This window comes from Octopus bimaculoides, chromosome 9 (genome assembly GCF_046866305.1).
Source record: "Octopus bimaculoides isolate indiv1 chromosome 9, ASM4686630v1, whole genome shotgun sequence".
Lineage (NCBI taxonomy): Eukaryota > Metazoa > Mollusca > Cephalopoda > Octopoda > Octopodidae > Octopus > Octopus bimaculoides.
Window position 1 is genome coordinate 69,857,118 of NC_142936.1, and position 18,448 is coordinate 69,875,565.

The window sequence follows — 18,448 nt, forward strand, 5'->3', positions numbered from 1 at the left end:
AAGTCTGGATGTTTGTTTTGTCACACAAGATAGAAAACAAATTAATCGTCTTTACAACGGCAGCAGTGGATGTTTACAGCGCATGCGTTATAATGTTTTGCTAATTAAAATCTACCTAATAATAGCTTTGTTGGAGAAAATAAAATATCAAAGTTTCAAAGTATGATTTTTACTGTCCTGCTTCTGTTTTACAGTGAACATTTCCGACTAAACTTAAGATAATAGAGAAAAAGATACGATTAAAGTATAATTTTCTTCCGTTTTCGATCTACAGTTTATCAGAGAAGAAAAAAATCTGGCAAATTATCTTTGAGATTGATATTTTTCATGGAGATTTCAGTGGTATTTAATTGCATATCACGCTGTCCTTTCTCTTGCACGTCCTAATTTAACTTTACTCCTTAATAGAGAAATCGTTAATTATAAGTCAATTTAAAGAAATGCATTTTAAAAGACAACCACAACCACTCCAAAAAAAACAGAGAAGATATGCAAATGTGTTTTATGATAAACATGTTCTTTCATTCTGTTAACTGATCGTATATGTTTGGTGGTTATGTATGTGGATGGGTGTGTATGTGTGTGAGTTTCTTTGTGTGAGCGGTACCAAAGGCAGTAAGATGCATCCAAGGCGTGGTTACTGGACTTGAAAACTGCTCACTTGCATGCACACACACACACACACACACACACACACACACACACACAGATAGATAGATAGATAGATAGATAGATAGATAGATAGATAGATGCCAAATCATATATGTATGTGCGTTTGCATATAACTATGTATCTGCGTATGTATGTGTGCACCTATAAATTTTATGTATTTGCAGTAAACATATGGCAACAGCAGGTTGACATTTTCATTGTCAAGAGAAACAAACAACTAAACTGAATTTAATCAATAAACGTATAAAAGCATTGTTGCTTTTAATAGAGAGTTGTGTATAACTGTTCAAATCTTCCCTGAATCCGCCTGGTATGTAAAACGTTAAAGCATAATAATTTCTGAGAGTGTGCATGTATGTATGCAAGTACCTATGTATTAATTTATGAATGTATTTATATATAATGTACGTACTACTTATCTTTGCATGTATGTATGTATGTTATTATTCACTTTTATTTCAAGATTTCTTGTCAATAGAGAAAGAGCCGGTTTCTAACCAAGATCCAAGGCTTCTTCATTGGAATTTCAATATCAACGGTATTTTTGTATTCATGTATGTATACGTGCAGATTTGCATGTTTTGTTTAATGTCTGTATTTTCATGCATATAGTTGCATATCTCGACATGCTCATATACACTTAAATAATAAACTTCTGAAAAGCTTCACAGATTTTTACAGTTCAATGATGGCTTGAATCTGTAGTCTTCGAATAAGCTTTCTCCTTTCTGGTTGTGAGAAGCCTAATTTCTCAAGATGGGTATTTAGGCAGTGTGTTACATATCTCAGTGTCCTAATAATTACATGTATAAATCTGAACTTATAATCTGGATAGAGTAACCACAGATTTCTCAATAGTTCAGTATAGATATTGTCTTTTTCGCTGATGCTTAGCTTTATGTTAACATCCGCTGGGCAGCTGATTTTCACAACTGTACACTACTCTATCCCAAATCATTATATCAGACGTGTGTATGTGTGTGTGTGCGCGCATACATGTATGACTGAAAATGTGCGAAATAGTCCATTGAGAAACTGCGCTGTTTTGAACGAGGGATATGAGGTGTCTTTAAAGATTTTCTTGGAACAGAAATATCAGTAAGAATCTCTTAAATCTATTTAAAACTAAAGTCTTCTTTGTAAAACTTTTCTAAATTTTCTTTTATTTCTTGAAAATCTTGCTAGCACTAACTTCACCAAACTGTTCACGTACTACACCAATGTGCACTGGCGCATTTGACAGTTAAACATTCATCCATTGATGGGGTTCATTTGGTTTATAAAAAATAGCAACGAAATCTCCCTCAAATTACACCATCTGTCTTTCTCACAACGTATGGAGCTGTGTGTGTGTATAATGTTCTAGTCGATGGTGGGTGGGTATTCCTTGTATTTTGCATATACGGCTGCTGATGGCTCGTTGGATCTCCTGGGTTAGGTCGGCCTTTCATATTTACTAGATAAATGAGTAAAGAGTTACCTCTTTGGTTTGCCACTTCGTCAAATGATACATTGTTCACGTTTATGTTATTTGGTGTTACGGTTTCCCCATAGTTCTGTCCTTTTAGAAGGTGAAATGTAGTTGTATTTTGTTTTTGTTGTTGTTGTAGCACTCCTCTGTTGCTGTTTATTTTTATTTTTCGTTTTGTGCCCTTCAGATGGTGGTAGATGCATTCTAGGTTCAGACACATCCTTAATGATACAGAATTTTGGCACAGTTTAGGATGGAAGAAGGTGCATCCGTTGCCTTTTGTGCATCCATATTTAGGATCCGAGCCATGGACTCTATATATACACGTGTGTGTGTGTGTGTGTGTGTGTGTGTGTGTGTGTGTGTGTGTGTGTGTGTGTGTGTGTGTGTGTGTGTGTGTGTGTATGTGTGTGTGTGTCTTTGTGGGTGTATTTTTTACTCTCCGCTTGGCAAGCGATGCGGTTCGGCAAAAGAACCGATAGAATATATATATCATACTTAAAATAAGTACTGAGGGCCGATTTTTTCGACAAACCCTAATGGGTGTGTTCAAGAATGGACACAGTCCAATAACTGAAACAAGTATAATCGTTAAATAGTTGAAAGATTGGTGATAAAAGTGCATTAGGAACGACTACTGTGTAGTTTTGGGCAAAACTTTACTAGACATAGTATTTATTACTGAACAACGAAGATCAGATATTTCCTCTGCCTGTGGAAAATGAGGTCGATCGTGTGTATTAGTAAAGACTGATAATCTAAGAAGATTGATCATTTTACCCAGACAAATGCCTGAGGAAAATTAGGAGTTCTACTATTTCATGTCAGATAACTTACCTTTTACCTCATATTATTTGGAGACAAATAATTGGAAGTAGTGGCACAGAGGTTTTCTGCTTTACTTGAGCGGAGAGCTACAAAATGGAAAACCACATAGAAGTCATCCCAGATATTTACTCCGACTCTTTAAATTTTGAGTTCAAATCTCGCCGAGATGAACCTTGTTTTTTATCCTTTCGCGGCTAATAAAATAATGGTCTATGTAATAAAATAACCAAGTCACATAAAAATATTGCTGGCCTTGTGCCACAATTGTGAAACAGTAAAGCTAAGAGCTAGAAAAATTGATAGAGCGTTGGAAAAATATGATTTGGTACTTGTTCCGGTTCTTTATCTTCTGAGTTCAAATCCCACCGAGGTTAATTTTTGCCTTTCATCGTTCCTTGGTCAAAAAATAAAATACCAGGGTCGAAGGCGTCAACTAATCCCCACCTCACAAAATTATGGTCTTATGTCTAAATTAGAAATTGTATGTAGTAGTAGTAGAAGTAGAAATAGTGGAGGGGTGATAGTGGTAGTCGTAGTGGTATTAGTAGAAGTAGCAGCAGAAGTAACAGCAGAAACTGTAGTAATGTTTGATGTAGTTTCCTCTGTTGCTTTCGTGGCTTGTTTATTTTTTCGGGTTTTCTAAAATTCTTTCAATTTAGTAATAAATAATGCAGTGTTTGAAAATGCAAAAATCAAACATTCTTTTTAATTAAATGTCTATTCCTGGAAAATTCATCTACGTATAGATTAAAATCATTCGTAATAATAATTTCTTATATTTTTTATAGTCTTCATTATTTTCCATCATTTCATTTCCTAACTTCTTTTTTTTTTATCTTTATTCATTATTGGTTATCTTATACTTCTGATATATTTATTTTTTAATAAATTTGCATACTATAACCATAAAAAGAATCAAATTATAGTTCTTATTTTATATATATATATATATATATATATATGAACGATAACTATTTTCTATGTCTGAATGAAAACAAGTTTCACTGCGTATAAATTATTGTTTTATATAACTATTTATGTTTATAGAAAACCAACATAAAGTCAGTCATTTTGATGAAAATGTTTCTATCTTTTTTTTTTTTTTAATAAAATGGTTTTGGAAATGTTAAAAAAGAATTGCTTTCCATATCGGCAAATTTAAGTTTCGAACGAGGACTGTAACTATATGAAATGATTTTCAGTATGAAATAGGAAATTCTGACTAACAATAAAGCTCCAGTTTAGGATTCGGATGGCTATAGGATGTCAAAGTGGAAGCGCAATGGCCTAGTGGTTAGGGCAGCGGACTCGCGCTCATAGGATCGTGGTTTCGATTCCCAGACCAGGCGTTGTGAGTGTTTATTGAGTGAAAACACCTAAAGTTCCACGAGGCTCCGGCAGGGGATGGTGGCGAACCCTGCTGCACTCTTTCACCACAACTTTCTCTCACTCTTACTTCCTGTTTCTGTTGTGCCTGTAATTCAAAGGGTCAGCCTTGTCACACTGTGTCACGCTGAATCTCCCCGAGAACTACGTTAATGGTACACGTGTCTGTGGAGTGCTCAGCCATTTGCACGTTAATTTCACGAGCAGGCTGTTCCGTTGATCGGATCAACTGGAACCCTCGACGTCGTAAGCGACAGAGTGCCAACAACAACAGGATGTCAGAAGTATATAGTTAGGTAGAGACATATTACTACGTAGAGATATACGATAAGATATATGATATATGATATACATGGCTTGATAAATAATTATGTTTAAGCAGAATATACTCTATTTATATTGTTCTTCTTGTTCATGCGCTCCAATATGTGTATGTGGACAGTGAAGACTGTCAAAGGAATAGCTATCAATCTACATCCAAGAACTCGAGTTCGCATCTTCTCTGCAGACAAGATGCGTACAACTCAACATTAAGTAAATGATGCAAGGTGAGTCATTCAAAATTATCCATCAGCAACACTGTGGGAAAATAAACGAGGATTTCGATGGTTCGCAGAGCTGTTGCTTTGGCTTTAACTTTTCCTATCATCCTTTCGGGATCGATACAATAAAGTATCAATAAAATACTGAGATCAATGTAATCGAATTCTTCTTCCGGTAAAATTTATGAGCGCAGGCTTGGCTGCGTGGTAAGAACCAAAGTCTTTTGAGTGGATATTGTAGACGTACACTAAAAGCGCGTCGTATATGTATGTGTGTGTGTGTTCTTGTTTCTTTCTTGTTTATCCTCACTACTGCTTGACAACCGGTACTGGTTTGTTTAAGTCACCGTAACTAGCGATTCGGCAAAAGAGACGGATAGAATAAGTACTAGGTTTTAAAAAATAAGTATTGAAGTTAATGTGTTCGACCTAAACCGTGCAAGGTGATACCCCATCCTGGCCGAAGTCCCATGACTGAAACAAGTAAAAGATAAGAGGTTCTGATGTATGCTTGCAATGAAATACTAAAATGAATTGTGTAGCATAGAATTTATAAAGCGTTAATAGTTTTATGTATGCGTGTCAGTATAAGATTTTGCACGAGTTCAGTTATTGCTGGGGATTGCAATGTATAAGTGAAAGTATGATCTTGGTTGAGTGCATAAATGTACATCTACGAATTTGTAATTTTGTTTTTGTGTTTGTATGATGTTTGTACATTTATTAAAGCGGTGAGCTGGCAGAAACGTTAGCACGTTCTGAGTTCAAATTCCGCCGAGGTCGACTTTGCCTTTCATCCGTTCGGGGTCGATAAATTAAGTACCAGTTACGCACTGGGGTAGATGTAATCGACTTAATCCATTTGTCTGTCCTTGTTTGTCCCCTCTATGTTTAGCCCTTTGTGGGCAAAAAAAAAGAAATATTAGCGCGCTAGGGGAAACGATTAACGGTATATCATCTGTTTTTACGTTCTGAGTTCAAACTCCGCCGAGGTCAACTTTACCGTTCATCCTTTCGGGGTCGATAAATTAAGTACCAGTAGCGTACTGGAATCGATCTAATCGACTGACCCCTCCCCCAAAATTGTGGGCTCCGTGCCTAGAGTAAAAAAGAATATTTGTACATTTATTTTTGTTTTAGTTCATATATTTAAGTACACCCACACACATAATGCGTATGTGTCTTTGTGTTTGTCACCACCACTTGACAAACGGCGTTGGTTTGTTTACGTCTCAATAACATAGCAGTTTGGCAAAAGAAATCAATAGAATAAGTAACAGGCTTTAAAAGAAATGAATATATGTATGCATGTATTCGTGTATATGCATGCGTACTTGCTTAAGTTCCTCGTGTATATATCCTCATATATATATGTATATATGTAATAATGTACATTCACACACATACGTCTGTGCATGTCCATGTATGTGCGCGTTTGTGTGTGACATTTGTACATCGGTTTATGCTTAATTTCAAGTACACCCTTACACATATACACAGAAATATATATTCTATACATGTGTGTGTGTGTGTATGTATGTATGTTCGTATGCATTTTCAGGCATGTGTCTATATGTGAGTGTACATTGTGTACTTTCTTGTCTATGTATGTTCGTGCGTGTGTGTGTGTGCATGTGTTTCTCTGTGTGTGCGTGTGTGCGTGCGTGTGTGTGTGCGTGTGTGTGTGTGCGTGTGTGGGGGGGGGGGGGGGGGGGGTGCTGTCAACTTATAATTTCTGATTGACAAAAAATATGTTTCGGAGACGTCTCTTCCAAGTTGACAAGTTGTCAGAGAAATAAGATCAAACCTGAAGTTAAATCTATGAATTACCAGGACACGTTTTCAGAAAACAGTTTTCAATATTTTTTTGCATTGTACCTATATAAAAGGATTTATGCATGTACTGTTTGCGACTGTGAGTTTTTTTGGTTCGTTTGTTTATTTGTTTGTTTTTGTGTGTGTTTGTTCTAAATGTTACTTTAATCAGAGAATATTTTCTTTGTGAGAGGAAGAATTGTCGATTTATTTTGAAACTAATTTGAAGTATGACATTTTATTTTTAACAGGATTCAATTACATCAATAATATGTGTGCGTAAGAATGTGGCGAGCTGGCAGAAACGTTAGCAGACCGGGTGAAATGCTTAGCAGTATTCCGTCTGCCGTTACGTTATGAGTTCAAATTCTGCAAAGGTCGACTTTGCCCTTCATCCTTTCGGAGTCGATAAATTAAGTTCCAGTTACGCACTGGGGTCGATGTAATCGACTTAATCTCTTTGTCTGTCCTTGTTTGTCCCCTCTATGTTTAGCCCCTTGTGGGCAATAAAGAAATAAGAAACGTTAGCACGCCGGGCGAAATGCTTAATGATATTTCGTCTATCTTTACGTTCTGAGTTCATATTCCGTCGAGGTCGACTTTGCCTTTCATCTTTTCGGGTTCGATAAATTAAGTACCATTTGCGTACTGGGGGTCTAATCTACTGGCCCCATCCCCACAAAATATCGGGCCTTGTGCCAAGAGTAGAAAAGAATGTGTCTGCATAAGACCAGGAAGCAAGCTGGCAGAAGCGTTATTTTGCAGTGCGAAATGCTTAGCGGCATTTCATCCGTGGTCGACTTTACATTTCATCATTTTGGGGTCGATAAAACAAGTACCAATGGAGCACTGGTGTCGATGTAATTGACTTGCACCCCAAGTTGATTAATATTAGAGGGATTATATATTTATCTATCCTTGAAGCCACAAATGGCTAGGTATATAGTAGGACGCTGGTTTCTCGAAAATTTCTTTAGAGGAAGAGAAGTTAGAGACTCTGTAGATAATATTAGCTATCAGATTTTTTTAAATTACAGGAGGGTGCCAAGATTGTTTATGTATATAGGCGAGTTTCTCATTAGGCTAATGGAAATGTTTATTTACCATCACATAACAGTACATTACACACACACACACACACACACACACACACACACATATATATATATATATATATATATATACATGTATATATATATTTAGGTATATATATACATACATATATGTGTGGGTGGGTGCGCGTGCGTGTGTGTGTGTCTGTGTCTGTGTATGTATGTGTAGATATATATATATATATATATATATATTAAAAGTCAGAGTACAAAATGTACCTGTTTGCTCACTTGAAAGGAGAATAAAATTCTCCAAACCACGTATCTCTCACAATATGCAAGCACACACTGAGAATGTAGTAAATACATTTAAAAATATGGTTTTTCCAGTTTGTAAATCTACAAACAGGAGGATAAATATTCCAGTATCAATTGATTTCGCTTTTTGTTGTCGAATTGACATTTAAAGCTCATCAGCTAGACTTACTACGTAAACTATTGTTAAATATATATTTACCTTTCCGTGCGCATTTGGGCAAGCGTCTTGGACAAGTGTCTATAGCCCCGGGCCGACAAAAGACTTGTGACTGGATTTGGTAGACGGAAACTGTTGTGTGTGTGTGTGTGTGTGTGTGTGTGTGTGTGTGTGTGTGTGTGTGTGTGTGTGTATGTGTGTGTGTGTGTGTGTGTGTGTGTGTGTGTGTCTGTGTTTGTCCTCCTATCAGTGCTTGACAACCGGCCGGTGTTGGTGTGTTTACGTCCCTGTAACTTAGCGGTTCGGCAAAATAGACTGGTAGAATAAGTATTAGGCTTCAGAAATAAGTCCTGGAGTCGATTTGTTCGACTAAAACCCTTCAAGACGTTGCTCCAGCATGGTTGCAATCAAATGTCTGAAACAAGTAAAAAAAGGAAAGAAATAAAAGAATATATTCGCCATGATAGATCGTTAACCACTACACATTTTTATTCTCTGCTTGTTTCTCTCCTTGTTTCTTCCAGTGTTCCTTTCTGTGGAAGAGCGTCGGCTCGAAACGTTAAAGACTTTTTCAATTCCCGAGCGTTATACTAATAAATCTGTTTGTTTCTTACACCACCTGTCTTCGTCTTTTGTTTTTTGTGAATTCTCCCTATATATATATATATATATATACCACACGCTCACGTGGTCGCACCAGTTGATCCTGTCTCCTCTCATCACCCACGAACTTCTCCACTGGACTTTCTACCTTTCTACACTCTTTTGGACTTTCTACACTCCGGCTGCACCTCTCCTACCTAAGGATTATTCTGGACTCTTCTGTATATATGTGTGTGTGTGTGTGTGTGTGTGTGTGTGTGTGTGTGTGTGTGTGTGTTTGTGTGTGTGTGTACATGTGTGTGTCTGTGTCTGTGTGTGTACATACATACATACATACATACATGCATACGTACGGAAGCTCAAATTTCATCCTATGATCTTAAGGCGTACTAGCTTAATATCCAATGTGTCCCTGCTTTTCAAGATTATAGGATGAATTTCGAGGCGTTTTTTTTTTTCTTGCTGTATCTCTCAAGTCGAATGACTTTATAGGCGACCTCATTTGCTCTAATTTATATACTTTGATTAAGTACATCAACCACTAAATAGTTGGGCATTGGCAAATTATTTTAAAATATATCAAATATGATAGGGTCTCGCATATGTAAAATAATGAGTCGAAAAAGAAAATTTCTTCCATCTGAGATTATTCAAGTAATTAGAAAAAAAAATTCCCTCTACAATGTTTAAAAATCTAAGACAACAAGCCTGGAAATATATCCAATACGATCAATAGATCGAAGTTTTGGAAAGCATCTAGACAATGCAGGTTCGGAGGTATTTGCTCTTTACTTACGAGACCATTCCAGTTTGCATTATAAGAATATGACACAGTGTATTTCGTTTGGCAAAATATGGGGGGGGGGGAAACAGTTAATTCGAAAGCTAACAGTATGGATTCTGCAGTGTATGATTGCATGATACAATGGAGCAAATAAAAGATGGCAAGAGAGCAATTGTCAATCTTAATGAAATTTCTTTTTCAACAATGACATGAACATTATCTTTAAACGAAGCAGTACAAGTGGTGAATCACGATTACAATAAGAAGCTAACAGAGAAGGAAGATTTTTAGGAGTGACAAATCATTCTTCTGAAAAACCAATTAGTTATACTTCATAAAAATCAATTAGATATATACATACGTACAAACATACATACATACAGACAGACAGATAGATAGATAAATAGATTATACGTATATTTATATGTGTGTGTGTGTGTATGTATGCAACAAAGCCTCCATAAACTAGAAACACCTAAACAAATACCCTTATCACAATTAAAATGAAGGACAATGACAAATATAAATGTGTTGCACCGTATATACAAGGAAACTACAATTGAAAAAAAATGTATTACAACGAGCCTACTTCCAGTTTTTGCCTCCCTACCAAGGTAATATTCTTTTGATTGTTTTATCCTTTTGTTTGTTTCAGTCATTGAACAGCGGTCATGCTAAGGGTTGCCTTGAGGGGTTCTAGTCGAGCAAATCAACCACCGTAATTTTTAAATAAAGGGAAATGTTGTTTACACCATTACTAAAAAATAGCCAAACAATTACAGCTTTGCCCAGGGTCAAAATATAGGTCTCTTGACATGTTCAACAAACCGTGACGCCTAAACCAAACACCAACAAACTTAAGTAATTTAGTAAAGCCAAACACTGATTTGCGAAACTTAACATTCTGGAGCCTATACAAGTGTATTTAAGGCATACATTTTAGGCATCTCCCTAGCGTTGTAAATTGTAAGACATAACTATCACCACTACTATATGAACCTGAAGATTACATAGCTTAATGCATGAAAGTACTAGTTCAATGAGAATGGACATTTAATATTCTATCATTTCATCATATATTATATTACATTATATTATTATAAGATTGTAAATAAAACTTGAAAATCACAGTTGGAATTTCTTTGAGTAATATATATATATATATATATATATATATATATATATAATACAGAATGGGACAAGGACGCAAAACATCCAGACAGTTAGGTGATACAAGAAAGGGACAAAACATACAGATACAAAGAAAACACGGAGAGGTCATTCGGAGTTTTCTCTCTTCAGTCGAGATCCATATATATATATATATATATATATATATATATATATATATATATATATATATCGACGGGCTTCTTTCAGGTCGAGTCACCAGGCTTTGCTAGAAGACTCTTGCCCAAGGTGTCACACAATGGAACTGAACCTCGTAATCATGTGATTGGGAAGCTAGCTTCTTATCACACAGCAACACTGCGCCTCTTTGTGTGTGTGTGCACGCGCGCGTGTTTGTGCGTGTGTGTATGTGTGTGGAATGTATATATATATGTGTGTCATTTTAAGTGTGTGTTTGTGTACTGTAACTCTTTACCACGATCCCGTTCTTTATTTCTACTTCCACAATAATGTCTTTGCTCTTGCGTTTGAGCCACCCGCTGAAAATAAAGAATAATTTAAGATATAACTATACATAGCTGAAAGCTTGTTAATAACTTTTATTTAATTATCAGTTTGAATTTTTATTAAATATTTTGAAGATAACTTTCATTTTTTTTTTTACTTTATTTTCATTTTTACCCCATTTTTCTTTTTAAGACTTTTTTTCTCTCCGCTTTCTGCTTCGGTTACACATCGATACTCTCTAAGTTAATTATCTTTCATTTCATATATTATTACTTCCGGAAATTTACATTGATTTTGGGCAGAATAGAGGAATAGAATTAAAGGTTATTGATATTTCGTTTTCTATAATATTGACCTTATCTCAATAAAAGTTAATCTTTCTCGACTTTCGACCTTTCACGCAAAACCACATTCTAATTATTCTCCAAAGTTTTCCATAAAACACTTTAATTTCTAATTCACTTTGCAGATCGTATACACAATCTACGAAGTATTGTTCTTCTGTCTCTCTTCTTATAAGTTCTTCCATTCGCTACCAACAGCATTATTTCATGTGAATTCAACTGAAATAGACTGGGAACGGATTTCATGTGAAATCAATTTTTGTTGCTGAGGATATATTTCGATATAGGGCATCAGCTTTACGGTCTTTATTGTTGATACATTTCACAGTAATGTAACGTATCAGATAGATAGATAGATCTATGTGTGTGTGTGTGTGTAAATTGGCTAGAGCGTCGAGCTTACGACTGTGAGGTTGTGAGTTCGAATCCCGGACCGGGCTGCATGTTGTGTTCTTGAGCAAGACATGCGTGAAACCGAGACGAAAGTGAAACATTCAGAGTTTTTAGTTTTTTTTAAGTGGGGAGGTGATGGGTGGGCGAGGTGGAGGAAGGATACTGAGTGTTTCTTTAAGAAAATTTTAAAATTAAAAAAAAATTTCTCAGGTTCGTAGTCTCTGTATTTTTCTACATGGATTAAAAAAGAAATTCGGAAAAACGCTAGAAATTAAGAAATTGAGGTGGGGGGGGGGATAATTAAAATTTTGAAAATGGGATTTTTGGGCATAATCGCATTCTCCTATGTCGAAAACATAGAAATCCGAAGAACTTTTGGAAAAAAAAAGCCGAAGTGGGTGGTATGGAAAATGTGCCAATGATTGTACCAGAAAAGCATGGTGTTTGGTCATTTTCTGTTGACAAATAGAGTTTTGTGCATTACAAATGCATTCATAACATTGCTGCATTTTTTGACACCAAAAACATTAAAATTTGCAACGTATATTAGAAGAAAATCAGAATATTGCCGGAAAATGACCTCAAAATTGTGCGACCCGACCTCGCTTTCGAGGTTATTTTTGTAGTAAAAAAAGAGCTGTTGTACAAAAAAGCATTCTTTATTCGGTAACCGAGAGATCACTGAATCTTTTTATTCAAAATCAGCAACTCTGTTTTCGAATCCATAAGGAACATACGCAGCATACACACACACACTGTTTTATAGATATAGATATACAAGTTTATATATACATACATTCATACTCATACATGCAAAAAAATCACCTGTATCGAAACTGCTCCAGCAAGATCTATGAGACGTAGCCGTAGGTAGATCCTGTAGTCCAATTCATGTTATAGTATGAGCGTAGCACCAAACAGGTAGAAGAGAATTGCATTGGAGAAACGGCGATAAAAATAATTAGCCGTGTAAATGTTCACAAACAGCAAATTAAAGATTCACCTCTTAGAAATGTTCCATGATGTAAGCATCTAGATATGTGTGCTAATGGAGAATTTTACATATTTGCCTTTTACAAAATAAGAAAAGGATCAACTACGAAAGGGAAAAGACGAATACTTTATAGAAATTCCAAATCTGAAACTGAATCGGAAATAGTCAGCAACAGTTTTAAAAACAACGTCCACTAAACGCATTAGCCCGAAATACGTACGTCTGAAAAGTTGAAACACAAAAGCGTTTGCACAAACTACACGCAAAATACACTCTATGCAAACTTCTTGCACAAAAATAAGTGAGATTCTGTTAAATAATTCTTTTTCTTTTACATAGTTAATAACTTTTAAAAATTCTTTTTTAACTGTTGCGACTGTATCGAGTAATTTTACAGAAGCGTTAATGTGTGTGTGTGTGTGTGTGTGTGTGTGTGTGTGTGTGTGTGTGTGTGTGTGTGTGTGTGTATACATATATTGAGGTCCTAGAAATAATTGTTAAGCCCTGGATAGACAGTATATGCAATGGAAGGACATACGTGTTTCAAGTAAGACTCTGCACTATCACACATGGCTCTAGTAACACGGGAATACATGGCTGAAAATTTTCATGATTACTTAACCCCTAACATTTGACCTCCTAATTCCCAAGATCTCAATCTACTGGACTATTACATGTGGAGCGTTGTTGACAGAGAGGTCAATGAACACGCCCATAACACCAAAGATTCTTTGAAAGCTCCCATAGTCAGCCAAAATGAACCTGGACCACTTAATTCGAGCACGTAGATGATTTAGATCTCATATAGAAGCAGTTGTTGAAGCTGAAGGTGGCTTTATTGAATAACATTATAGAAAAGAAGGTTTATTTTTATCCTCATAGCATATTTTGATAAAGTTATTATCTGTTATTATATCTGTTTTTTTTAATAAAGATAAATCTGTCTTCAAATATCTTATGCATCCTGCATATGTATACGTGTATACATATATATATACACTTATATGTATGCATGTATATATTCGTATTTATATGTACATATGCATATATACACATATGTATATACGTATGCATATATATATATATGCATATATGTTTGTATATATATATATATGTGTGTGTGCGTGTGTGTATGTATGTGTGTATGTACAATTATGTATTTATGTGTACATATATGTGTGTGCGTTCGTGTGTGCCTGTGTGTGTGTATGTATGCGTGTGTGTGTGTATTTTTTCTGTCAGTGCGTGTCATTATTTAATTCCGAAAAATTCAATGGAAAATCTTGAACACCAAAACGTCAATAAATGAAGATATTCCAAAATTCATTTTGTGTCATGTTAACCATTTAAACTACATAGACCATTTAAATCAAGCAAACCAAACATACTTCACTCAAAAAAATATACAAACCCCTACTGTACGCAGCTTATATAAATACCCCACAAAACACCCCGCCACGTATATAATGGTACAGAGACAATCATAAATTCAAGTAGGTACACGCAGATCAACTAACGTGGTTTTTTCTTTCCTTTTTTTGACTTCAATCAAAATGTCAGCAAATTGATTTTTGTACATTTTATTTTTATTTTTATTTATTATTTATTTATTATTATTATTATTATTATTATTATTATTATTATTATTATTATTATTATTATTATTGTTGTTGTTATTATTACTATTATTATCATTATTATTATTATTTTGTCTCTACAGTGTTTCGTTCATTTTTTATTACTTAGTTATATCGTTAATGCAACATGGTAAAAAGGAATGTAATTGTTTTGACATTTCTTGCTACAAAACCTAAACAGAGAAAAATAAAATAAATTAAAAAGAGAACATCACCAATAAAAACAAAGCAGAATTATACATACATACACGCACACATACACACACACACACACACACACACACACACAAGCACATGCACATGCCTACACACGTACACACACACTCTCACAAACGCGCGCGCACAGTATATTCGTGTCGTGTCACAAGAGGGATTGAAATGAACTTTTATGCCATGGTACTCGTTTAACACCTCACATCGTTAGCTCTATCTTAATGGATTTGCTTTTATTGTGTAACGGAGATGTTATTTGTAATAACAGGCGTTTGGCCTATGGCATCAGACTCCACTCGGTCTTTAAAGCAGGCTATTATCATTATTATTATTATCATTATTACTATTATTATCATTATTATTGTTATTATTGTTGTTGTTGTTGTTGTTGTTGTTATTATCATTATTATTTTTATCAGCAGCAGCATAATCATAATCACCCTAATAAGAATTATTGATGACTTTTATGATATTTGTTTTCTATTATCTATTATTTTATCATGGCTTACTTTCATTTTTGTTTTTAAACTCTATGTTCGAAACAAATAGAGAGAATTAGCTTACTATTATAACCATTGTCATCATGTATCAGCCTTGTTCGGGATTTTATTTATTTATATTTACTTATTGTCTTTTTTCCATTTTTCTTTTTAACGTCTTAGTATCAGTAGATGACAATTCGAAAACCAAGAACACAATTGGTTTTAATTGCTGACGTCACTCATCTTTCTGACGCTACTATAACACTATTGATTCACATCTCAAAGATTTCCTAAACTGCAACAAATAAAAATTTGACATATACAAAAACAAAAGAAGACATTTCAATGAGTCGAAATACAATCAACAAGCTAGGAATTCTATTTATTTATTTGTCTCTTTATTAATCTACTGTTTAGAATTTAATTTTTCGATTTTAAAACAGTCGGTTTGTGTTCATTTCCAGTAAATAGTCGTTATTTCTCCGTACTGACACCCAAGAATTATATGTATATATGTATGTATGTATGTATGTATGTATGTGTGTGTGTATGTATGTATGTATGTATGTATTATGTAATGTAAATATATAAGCGCAGGAGCAACTGCGTGGTTAGTAGCTTGTTTACCAACCACATTGTTCCGAGTTCAGTCCCACTGCGTGGCACCTTGGGCAAGTGTCTTCTACTATAGCCACGGGCCGACCAAAACCTTGAGTGGATTTGGTAGACGGAAACTGAAAGAAGCTCGCCATGTGTGTGTGTGTGTGTGTGTGTGTGTGTGTGTGTGTGTGTGTTTGTGTGTGTGTGTGTTTGTGTGTCTATGTCCTCGCACCATCGCTTGACAACCGATGTTGGTGTGTTTATGTCCTCGTAACTTAGCGGCTCGGCAAAAGAGACAGATAGATTAAATTCTAGGCTTACAAAGTCCTACGATCGATTTCTTCGACTAAAGGTGGTGCTTCAGCATGGCCGCAGTCAAATGACTGAAACAAATAAAAGAATAAAACAAAAAAAAAAGAATGTATGTATGTATGTATGTATGTATGTATGTATGCACTAATCCGTTATCCGTTGTAGATGGGTGACTTTGGATGTATCAGTAAATACGGCATACATACAATAATTACAATTTAACTTTCGTCAAATATTTTTGTACATGTACAAAATGAAAAAAGATAAATACTAGTTTTCGAAAGAAAATTATATATTACCTTAAAAGAAAATTAAACAAAACACACTTGCTATTCGTATATTTGCAATAAATACATGTTATTTTTCCAAATTTTATTAAATCCACCAGAAAGCTATCTCAGCAAAATTTTGTAAAATAACGTATATTTTTCAGAAAGTTATAAGACACTCGTCCTGTACCTCTCATATTGAATTTAAATTTTGGACAACGATTTCGGGGGAGGGAGTAAGTTGATTACATCGCCCCCAGTGTTCAACTGGTACTTATTTCATCGGCCCAGAAAGGATGAACGGCAAAGTCGACCTCGACGGAATTTGGACTCAGAATGTGAACACAGACGAAACGCTGCTATGCATTTGGCCCTGTGTCCTAAAGATTCCGCCAGCTCGCCGCCGTATACACCTCTAATATTGGCTTCAAATTTTGGCACAAGGCCAGCAATTTCGAGGGAGACGAAAAGAATAAGAACAAACACTAAAAGAATAAGAACAAACATTAATACTCACAGATACATATATACATGCATACATACATTTATATATGAATAAGGAAAAAGAGAGAGTGTGAGAGAGAGAAAATGGGGAGAGAGAATGAATGAGTGATATACTGAATTACTTTTGTACGTCATAAGCAATCTTTTGGAAAAATGTAATGTTTGTAGATTTTCATCAAAAATATTTTTTTCGATTTTCGGACTTTACGTTTTTGCTGTAAAATTCAATATTTGGAAATGCTTTTGGACATCCTGCTTGATTTAGCGTTCCATGTTTTTCTTTTCTTTCTAATTGTTGTAGTTTGGTGTGGCGCCGTAGTTAACTTTACATCTGAATTATAGAGACAAATATAGACAGAGTGAAATGAAGTAGAAAATAAATGAAGCTGCAAAGGACAGATTTTGAAAATCAACAAATCTTACTAAAAATGTTCAATTAACAATATATTCGACAATTGTTGTCAAGTCGCCAGAATTGTTAGCCTGTCGGACAGAATATCATGCTGCAGTTCTTCTGATCCTTCGCGTCTTGAGCTCAAATCGCACCAACGTCAACATTGCATTTCATTCTTTTGGCCGGGTGGGGAGAATCGATAAACTATAGTACCAGCCAAATAACGGATTCGAATTAATCGACTAAACCCATTCCCTGTACCTAAATTAGGAACAGAAATCGTTGCTCTAGTTGTTCTTGTATTTTTGTTGAGGGTGGTGGATTGACAGAATCGTTAGTGTCAAACAAAATGCCAAGCAGTATTTCTTCCAGCCCTTTACGTTTTGAACTCGCATCCCGCTGAGGAGAACTATGTTTCATCCTTCTGGGGCAAAAGGAAGACAGTACCAGTCAGACACTATGGTCGAATTAAAATTGCTGTGTTTGTACCTAAATTAGAAACAGATATTCTCTGTGAACTCAAGCGAGGCTTAAACATATTTTTCTTCTATTTTTCTTTCTTGGATGGTTCAACAAGTATTGTAATCATGGTTTCAATTTTTTGCACAAAACTAGCAATTTCAGGGAGATGATGATTCGATTACATCGACCCCAGTCCTAAACTGATATTATTTTAACGACCCTCACTCCGAAATCAAATTCAACATTGCTGAAGTTTGATCGCGGAACCTAAAAAGCTGAAAGAAATGGCACTAAGCATTTTGTCCTTCATACCAAAATTTCTGCCAGCTCGCTGCTTATATGGCTCGGTGATTACAGACTATATTCCATAACCATATTTTTAAATAATGAATTAAAACACATGCAATATTTATACATATTTTTTTGAATATCTTCAGTATTTTTCTATTGACGTTTTCTATTGTTGTTGCTAGTGCACTTACAGCAGTAGATAATATGAAAGCTACTGATTGTCGTAGTGCCTGTAATTTTTTTTTTTTTTTTTTTTTTTTTTTCATTAAAAAGGAGAGGATATAAAG

At 35.1% G+C, this 18,448-nt stretch overlaps 1 long non-coding RNA gene across 1 annotated transcript; it reads left to right on the plus strand.

Annotated features, from left to right (window-relative positions):
• The first annotated feature begins 854 nt into the window (after positions 1 to 854).
• On the plus strand, positions 855 to 8,859 carry LOC149134185 (uncharacterized). The gene is made up of 3 exons (XR_016243173.1): positions 855 to 982; positions 4,800 to 4,905; positions 6,966 to 8,859. It is a non-coding gene; the product is annotated as an uncharacterized LOC149134185 (long non-coding RNA).
• Positions 8,860 to 18,448: the final 9,589 nt, after the last annotated feature.